We start from the raw sequence: 9677 nt of genomic DNA on the forward strand, positions 1-9677 counted from the left end.
CTCACCCGGACCTAGGTGCGCGAGGCCTCACCCGGATCCAGGGACACATGGCCTCACCTGGACCCAGGGGTGCGTGGCCTCTCCCAGACCCAGGGGCGCGTGGCCTCACCCGGACCCGGGACCCAGCCTCACCCGGATCCAGGGACACATGGCCTCACCCGGACCCAGGCTCCAGCCTCACCCAGACCCAGGGGCACGTGGCCTCACCCGGACCCAGGGGCACATGGCCTCCCCCGGGCCCGGGACCCAGCCTCACCCGGATCCAGGGACACACGGCCTCACCCGGACCCGGGATCTAGCTTCACCTAGACCCAGGGGCACGTGGCCTCACCCCGACCCAGGGGCGCGTGACCTCTCTTGTTAGGTAATTTTAGATAGCAAAGGGCCAGGTCATCCATATGCAAAAGCCTATGCACACAGCTTGGGTGGGGTAGGGTCTCAGGGAATCAACAGGGTGGAGCAAACAGCAATGGCTTCCCGTCAGCCCTGCCCTAAGAGGCCCCCAGGTCTCAGTGTCCCATGGTACTCGCTGCAAGCACCTCTGAGAGAAAGCCTCCCTCATGTTCCGGCCTGATGCCAGACAGTCCAGTTTCTCCCCGTATGAGTCTGGGTCCCCAGAGTCTTGCCGGAACTGGAGTTCAGAGCAGTCGGGAGCTGTGTCTCCCTCCGATTGAAAAAGACAACCATGTACTCAGTCGCCAGCCCTTTCCGCGCTCGCCTCCATACCTCTGCACTTTACTCCTACACCTCCACTGAGTCTCAGTGTGCTTTTCTCTTCCCTTCTAGTTGTAGAATTTCCACTCAGCCAGCTTTCCTGTGGTTCTGGATGATGTCTGTTTTGTCTTTTAGTTGTAGTTTTAAAGGGGTTGCACAAGGCAGCAAGTTCAGGTGTTTACCTTTGCCGCCATCTTGGTTTTTTACCATCCTAAGGGTTTTAAGGGTGAGTTCTTAGGGGAGGTCCCAGGGGAAGATCTGAATATTCAGCTGCTTTCCAGGTGTGTCCTTTCAGGGTCTAGGTCTCCACTGATTGATTGGTTGGCGCCAGGGCAGAGGGTCATTATCCAGTGCAGCTGGTCCTGAGGTCAGCTGTGGGGTTGCTTGTCTGGTTTTGCTGCTTTTCTGGGCCTGGAGATGAAATACACCTGAGGCCTAAATATTATCTCTAGGGAGAAAAGGTCAGGGGGCCCAAACCGCATGACCAGCGATATGCTAGGGGAGGAAAGGTCACCCTGGGGGTGAGGCCCCACCCCACAATTGTCCTTTGCGAGGCACCCGGGGCTTTGTGCCCTGGTGACCTTCTGTACCTGGCCCATCGTCCTTGCTCTGCTCATGACTGTCTGTCTGCCTACCACAAAATTACTTGGACATTCCAAAGATATGTTATCGTAGATGCAGAAAGACAATAGAAAGGCTCAGTGAAGGTAAAGATGGACCTTTGTCAGGGAAGATACTGACCTAGGACATGACTACCCACCATAAACTGCTTTTAGGTAAAAAAATTAATAATAATAATTTCAGACCACCCTTTGTGGTTATTTTAGGCCTCTGAGTTTGCAAGGCCACCATGAACACCCCTGAGGTTTAGTCAGGCTTAGTATGTGGCCCCCTTTTCGTCCATGTATTCTTTCATTTGTTTCATTGACACAACCTCCCAATCTATAACAAGTGTGATAGTTACGGGAGAGGAGAGGACCTCGTCTCCCCTGGTTGCTGCTGGGGGTGGAGTCCTTGGAATATTGCTGGAATACGTATTTTTGGAGGCCCCCGAGGGAGGATGTGTGATAGAGTAGAAAGTTTTATTTCTGTGGAATTATGTTTCTGGATTTCCAAAGTCCCATTTCCCTCATTCCAGTCATAGAAGAAGTGTAGCTTGGGTTTCAGTAGAGCTAAGATCAGTCAGTGTCCAGCGTTTCCATTCCATGTTGGAGCCAGGTCAACATCAGGCTAACTGTAGTCCCTCAGCCCATTGCTTTTAACTGTGGTGGGTACAGCATAGCTAACAGTCATTGCATGTGGGGGTCCGCATGGCCCTGGGCCACAGGGGAAAATGCAAGGGAGCCAAGAGCCAAGTGCCACATGAGCAACAAGAGTCCCAAGAGATGCCCGGCCAGCATGGCTCAGTGGTTGAGCATCGACCTATGAACCAGGAGGTCACAGTTTGATTCCAGGTTGGGGCGCATGCCCAGTTGTGGACTCAATCCCTAATGTAGGGCTTGTAGGAGACAGGTGATCAATGATTCCCTCTCATCATTGATGTTTCTATCTCTCTCTCCATCTCCCTTCCTCTCTGAAATCAATAAAAAAATATATATTAAATAAAAAAGAGTTCCATGAGAGTGAACTTGTTGTGTTTAGGGGATTATATATCTCCAAATTTCCATGCACTTTAAATGGCCATGCCCATTATGGCGAATACCCCCTGTTCCCAGGTGGGACTGACAACAAGTTAGAGTTAGTTCCTCCAACTTTATGGGCATACATCGATGTCCCCTTTGTTGGATCCCTGGGGAGTGTGACACTAGCTTCCTGGCTGCCCCAAATGTGCCTATAAGCCTGACTCCCCCCTTTGCGTCTTTCCTATTATTAGTAACCAGTCAATTGCAACAGTATTGCCATCCTAGATGTAAAAAGACAACACACAGCCTTAGTTAAGGTGAAGATTAACCTTTGTTAGGGAAAAATATCGTTTTAGGACATAACTACTCACCATGAACCACTTTTAGTTAAAAGTTTTCATTTCAGACCATTATTTGTGGTTACTTTAGGCCGCCATACAGGCCTCCCCTGAGCTTGTCAGGTTTAGTATGTGGCCCCTTTTTATCCACAGTAATAACTATGTATGATACCACGTGGGTACTAGACATATTAGGGTGATCACTTCATACAGTATCTATAATAATAAAAGGGTAATGTGCTAATTAGACCAGACGTCATTCCGGACATCCTTCCAGACGAAGCCGGGGCCAGAGGGAAGCCTGGGGGTCCCGGGGGCCAGAGGGAAGCTGGTGCCGGCAGCCAGGGGAAGGAAGGCCTACTCTTGCACGAATCTCGTGCATTGGGCCTCTAGTATAAATATATAATCACTACAATTTATACCTGGAATATTGTAGGTCAACTATAATTAAAAATAGAAGTGTAAGCCCATAAATAAACAAGACAATCACAGAGTGTAGAAACAGTGTGTAGGAAATAAACAGAGGAATTTGATAGAGAGAGGCCTGACCAGCATTGAGGGAAAAGTGCTCCAGGCAGAGGAAACACCATTTGCAAAGGCCAGGGGTGGAAAAGAGAAGACAGGAGCTCAGTGTGGCAAGAGTGTAGAGAAGGGAGTAGAAAAGTAATGAGAAGAAGATGGGGAGGTACATAGGAGTTACATCATGCAGGATCTTATAGGCATGACAAAGACATCATTTAATTTGCCGAAACCGGTTTGGCTCAGTGGATAGAGCATCGGTCTGCGGACTGAAAGGTCCCAGGTTTGATTCTGGTCAAGGGCATGTACATTGGTTGTGGGCACATCCCCGGTGAGGGGTGTGCAGGAGGCAGCTGGTCGATGTTTCTCTCTCATCGATGTTTCTAGCTCTCTATCTCTCTCCCTTCCTCTCTGTAAAAAATCAATAAAAAATATAAAAAAAAATAATTTGAAGTGCAGTATTAGCTTCTGAAGGACTTAAAGCTGGATTCTGTGATCTAATTTGCAGTTTTGAAAGATCACTCTGAAATGATAATGAGCAAGGGGCTTTTGTGGGTAATAAAAATGTTCTAGACGTAGAATGTATTAATGGTTGTGTGGCAGGATAGTAAGAAGTTAGGAAAATTCCTGGTCAAGGGGATTGGGGAAACTGAGAAAAGAAAATTAAACAAGGCTAAACGGTTTGGGCAGCTTGCAGCCAGCTTGTGAATTTCAAGACCCGATCTTCCCCTACCAAAGACACTTGAGAGCAAATAGTTTATATTCTCTTCCCTAACCAAAGAGTATATAGTTTAAATCACCCTGGCCTGGGAAAAGAGTGAGTAAAGACACAATTAATGCCATTTGTGCCAGCTAAACCCAGGGACAGATGAAGTCTGGGAGACAAATAACAAAAAAAAACAAAGAATTTGAGGGGGGAATATTAGGCAGGAAATATAGCTGCAAGGGCAGGAAGAGGGGAAGGAGGGAAACGGGAGAGTTTATCTCACCCACCGAACAAAGAAATCAGCAGTCTTGGGAATTGCCAAGATAAAACTGCCAGATGGCCGAAACCGGTTTGGCTCAGTGGATAGAGCGTCGGCCTGCAGACTCAAGGGTCCCGGGTTCGATTCCGGTCAAGGGCATGTACCTTGGTTGCGGGCACATCCCCGGTGGGGGGTGTGCAGGAGGCAGCTGATAGATGTTTCTCTCTCATCGATGTTTCTAACTCTCTGTCCCTCTCTCTTCCTCTCTGTAAAAAATCAATAAAATATATTAAAAACAAACAAACAAACAAAAAACTGCCAGATGTTCTCATAAATTCTGGGAAAAGCTGAAACAAGGGGGCCTTAAAATCTAGTCTATCTGGCAGGGGACTTTGAAAACTATGGAAGGAAAAGTACAAAACCCTTGAACTCACACTCAGACTAGCTGAGTTGCACACTTATGCTTTATGCCAAGTGTATTTGTAATAAATTTGTGTGCTTTGCTTCCTTAATAAATTCACTTGCTTTGCTTCAACACTGCTTTCTGTCACTCATCTGAATTCTTTCTCACAAGTGTGATAACAGCCAAGGAGGGGAGAGCCCCCTTCCACTTGGGCAGCTCTCTGGTAACAGTTTTACATTAAAAATAACTGTATGCACCCTGGCAGGTGTGGCTCAGTTGATTGGAGTGTCTTCCCATGCAACAAAGCGTGGGGGGTTTGATTCCAAGTCAGGACATATGCACAGGTTGCAGATTTGATCCCCTGTTGGGGTGTATGCAGGAGGTAGCCAATCAATGTTTCTCTCACATCAATGTTTCTCTCTTTAACAAGAAGAAGAAGGAGAAGGAGAAGGAGAAGGAGAAGGAGAAGGAGAAGGAGAAGAAGGGAGGGAGTGGGAGTGGGAGGGGGAGGGGAGGGGAGGAGGAGGAGAACAAGAGGAAGAAGAAGGAGGAGAAGAAGGAGAAGAAGGAGAAGAAGAAGAAGAAGAAGAAGAAGAAGAAGAAGAAGAAGAAGAAGAAGAAGAAGCAGAAGAAGAAGAAGAAGAAGAAGAAGGAGGAGGGATAAAAATATGAATAATAAAATGTAAACAAATACATATCTAGCAACAATGGAATCTAAAAATCAAAATAAATGAACAAGAAATCAAATGAGCAAAATAAACTGGTGAATAAAATAGAATCAGAAGCATGGAAGCATGGAACAGACTGAGGAATCTCAGAGGGAAGGGGGAAGGGAGCGGGAAAAGTTTAACCAGAGATCTTACTTGTGGACACAGACAGGAGCTTGGTGAAGGCCTGAGGTGGGGTGGGAACTGGGTGGAGGGGGGCAATGGGGTAAAAAAGGGTACATCTATAATACTTTCAACAATAAAGATTTTAAAAAATCTATTATTAAAAAATATCCTTCAACATTTTATGTAATACTGATTTGGTGGTGATGAACTTATATAGTTTTTGTGTTTTGTTTTTCTTTTGCCTGTGAAGCTCTTTATCTGACCTTCAATTCTAAATGATAGTTTTGCTGGATAGAGTAATCTTGCTATTCATCACTTTGAATATTTCTTGCCACTCCTTTCTGGCCTGCAAAGTTTCTGTTGAGAAATCAGCTGACAATTCGTATGGGTGCTCCCTTGTAGGTAACTAACTGCTTTTTTCTTGCTGCTTTTAAAGTTCTCTTTGTCTTTAACCCTTGGCATTTTAATTATGATGTGTCTTGGTGTGGGTCTCTTTGGGTTCCTCTTGTTTGGGACTGTCTGCACTTCTGAACTTATAAGTCTATTTCTTTCACCAGGTAGAGGAAGTTTTCGGTCATTATTTCTTTAAATAGGTTTTCAGTATCTTGCTCTCTTTCTTCTCCTTCTGGCACCCCAATAATGTGAATGTTGGTGTGGCTGAAGTTGTCCCAGCAGCTCCTTACACTATCTTCAGGTTTTTGGATTCTTTTTTCTCTTTGCTCTTCTGATTGGGTGTTATTTGCTTCCTCACATTTCAAATCACTGATTTGATTCTCAGCATCCTTTACTCTACCATTGATTCCTTGTAAATTATTCTTCATTTTAGTTATTGTATCCTTCATTTCTGACTGGTCCTTTTTCATGTCTTTAATGTTCTCACTGATTTCCTTGAAATTCTCATGAAGGTCCTTGAAATTCTCACTAAGTCCCTTGAAGCTCTCATTAAGATCCTTGAACATCCTAATAACCATTGTTTTGAATTCTGTATCTAGTAGTTTGCTTGTTTCCATTCCATTTAGTTCTTTTTCTGGAGTTATCTTCTGTTCTTTCATTTGTGACATATTTCTTTGTCCCCGAATTTTGGCCACTTCTTTTGTTTGTTTCTACATATTAGGTAGAACTGCTATGTCTCCTAGAATTGCTAGAGTGGCCTTGTGTAGCAGGCGTCCTGTAGGGCCCACTGGCTCAGCCTCCCCAGTCACCTGAGCTGGACACTCTAGGTGTGTGCCTGTGTGGGCTGTGTGCACAGTCTTATTGTAGTTGATCCTTGATTACTGTTGGCTTCACTCAAGGAATTGAGCTCCAGGCCAATTGGTTGTGAGGACAAGCTGCAACTACTGCTAGAGTTGCTGTTCAGCAGACACCCTTATGGAGCAGGACTTGCTTCAGTGGGGCTTTGGTGCTCACTGAGACTGCCCCTTGAGTGTGTTGTTTATGGATGTGTAGAATTGTAACCTGGTGTGGTCTGAAGCCGTCCACTGAGTGCACTGGCTCTGGGGCCTCCTGGGAGGTGCAAAGTCAGCCTGGGCCACCTGGCATGAGTTACAGAGCAATTTGCAGATGGCTGCTACTTGTGTTGGGCTTGGAAGTGCCCAGGACAGGCCAAGCTGTGAAGCAAGGCCTGCTGCTGCTAGTGCAGGGCCTGAGGTTTGAGGCATGCTGAGGCCAGATGCTTCTTGTTTGAGAGATTTTAGAAAAATCTGAGCATGCGTCAAGACACGCCATTCATATGAAAAAGTCACTGGAAATAGCATGGGTGGGCCTGAAAGTTGGGTGGGGCAGGACCTAAAAATTCAAAAAATAAACGTATTTTTATGTAGTCAAATGTACCAGTCTTTCCCTCTGTGGTTATGTCTTTGACTTCATGCTTAGAAATGCCTTCCTCACCTGAAACGTTTATAAATACATACATAACATTTTATTTTAGCTTTGCATAATTTTAAACTCTAAGTAGACTTAATCTATTTAGTTTGTTTCTTATTTTAATGTCTTTAGTTTATTTTGATGTATGGTGTGAGATAGAGCTCTAATGCTATTTTTCCCCCAAATTGCTAGTCGTTGGTTTTAACACCACGTATTGAAAATTATTCCCATTCTGATATGAAATGTCACCTTATTGTATGTTGGATTCCCAAATACATCTTGGACCTGTTTGTAGATTATGCCCCATTCAGTGATCTCTTTCTGTGCTGGTGCCACAGTGTTTTTATTTCATTATTGATTGATTGATTTTAGAGAGAGAAGGAGGAAGGGAGAGAGAAATACTGATTTGTTGTTCCAGTTATTTATGCATTCATTCATTGGTTGATTCTTGTATGTGCCCTGACCTGGGATTGAACCCACAACCTTGGTGTCTTGGGACAATGCTCAAATCAAGATACCCAGTCAGGGCAAGAAATTGGAAACTTTGTGCATTGCTGATGGGAATGTAGACCATTCAGCCTCTGTGGAAAATAGTTGGACAGTTCTTCAAAAAGTTAAACATAAAATTACCATATGAACAAGCAATTCCACTCCTACTTATGTACCTGAAGAATGGAAAGTAGGGAGTCAAACCGATCTTGTATACCAAAGTTCATAGCAGGATATTCACAATAGCTAAAAGGTGGAACCAACCCAAATGTCCATCAATAGATATATACTGGTAAAAAAAAAATGGGGTATATGTGAACAACAGAATATTGTTCAGCTTTAAATATAATGAAATTCTAAAAAATATAATAAAAAATAAAGTAAAATTGATGAAATTCTGGCACCTGTTATAACATGGATAGACTTGAAAACATTGTGTCAAATAAAATAAATCACACACAAAAGTTCAAATATTGTACAATTCCATTTATATCAGGTACCTAGAATAGGCAAATTCCTAGAGACAGATCATAAATGAATATAGTTTTACATATTTAATACACCACTTGTTAATTTTGTATCCTGCTATTTTCCCACATTCCCACATACTATATTTCACATACATTTCTCACATTATTAAGAATCTACACAAACATACTTTTAATAGATGTGATGTGTCATCACAAACAATGAAAAAAGTAGAATATGCCAGTTTCCAAGCCTAAGATGTCAATTTTAAGATACACAATTACTTTTGGTACAGCTAAGAAAAAAATGCTGCCTATTAAACTATGACTTGCCTTTGGTCTTTAAGACACATCTCTACTTTAGAGAGGTTAAACTGTGAAGAAAATGTGTTTTAGAATTGATGAAAAAGATAAATGAGTAGCCCAGTTGGTGTGGCTCAGTGGTTGAGCCACTCAGATGGTCACAGTTCCATTCCCAGTCAGGGCACATGCCTGGGGTTGTGAGCTCGATCCCCAGTGTGGGATGTGCAGGAGGCAGCTTGATCAATGATTCTCTCTCAACATTGATGTTTCTCTCTCTCTCTCTCCCTCTCTGAAATAATTTAAAAAAAAACAACAACAAAAAACAGCCAATAAACTAAAAGAAAAGTATCCCTGGCTTTGACTTCATTAAAATGAAAAACTTTAGTATATCTAAAAAATCAACAACAGCCGAAACAGGTTTGGCTCAGTGGATAGAGCGTAGGTCTGCGGACTGGAAGGTCCCAGGTTCGATTCAGGTCAAGGGCATGTACATTGGTTGCGGGCACATCCCCCATGGGGGATGTGCAGGAGGCAGCTGGTCGATGTCTCTCTCTCATCGATGTTTCTAGCTTTCTATCCCTCTCCTTTCCTCTCTGTGAAAAATCAATAAAATATATATTAAAAAAATATAAAAAATCAACAACAATGAAAAAGTAAATAGAAAAATGTTTATGGCAGCTATGGCCATGGGTGAATAGCCTTAGTGAAGACCAAAAGATCACTGGAGAAAGAAGTCAAACTGACAATTTATATGAGGGAATTGGCGGTAAATGTATAATATTGTACCTCACTAGTAATCAAAAAGATACAAATTCGAGATATTTTTTCTCTCGGAATGAAATTAGCAAAGATTATAGGAAATTTTTATTTCCAACAAAACATGCAACCCTCACACACCAGAGAGGATTGTTTGTGCCCTTTTTTTATTAGTAGCCCTAAAAATACTCAGATCCTTTTATGATTATGCAAGTATGCACATGCATTTTAGGAAGTTAGAAAATAAAAGCAAACATTTCTTTTTTTGAGAGAGAAACATCAATTTATTTTTTTCACTGATTTATGTATTCATTGGCTGATTCTTGTATGTGCCTTGACTGGATGGGGGATCCAACCAAAACCTTGGCGTAGCTGGAGGATGCTCTAACCCAGCGGTCACCAACT

This window comes from Eptesicus fuscus, chromosome 6 (assembly GCF_027574615.1).
Source record: "Eptesicus fuscus isolate TK198812 chromosome 6, DD_ASM_mEF_20220401, whole genome shotgun sequence".
NCBI classification, from domain to species: domain Eukaryota; kingdom Metazoa; phylum Chordata; class Mammalia; order Chiroptera; family Vespertilionidae; genus Eptesicus; species Eptesicus fuscus.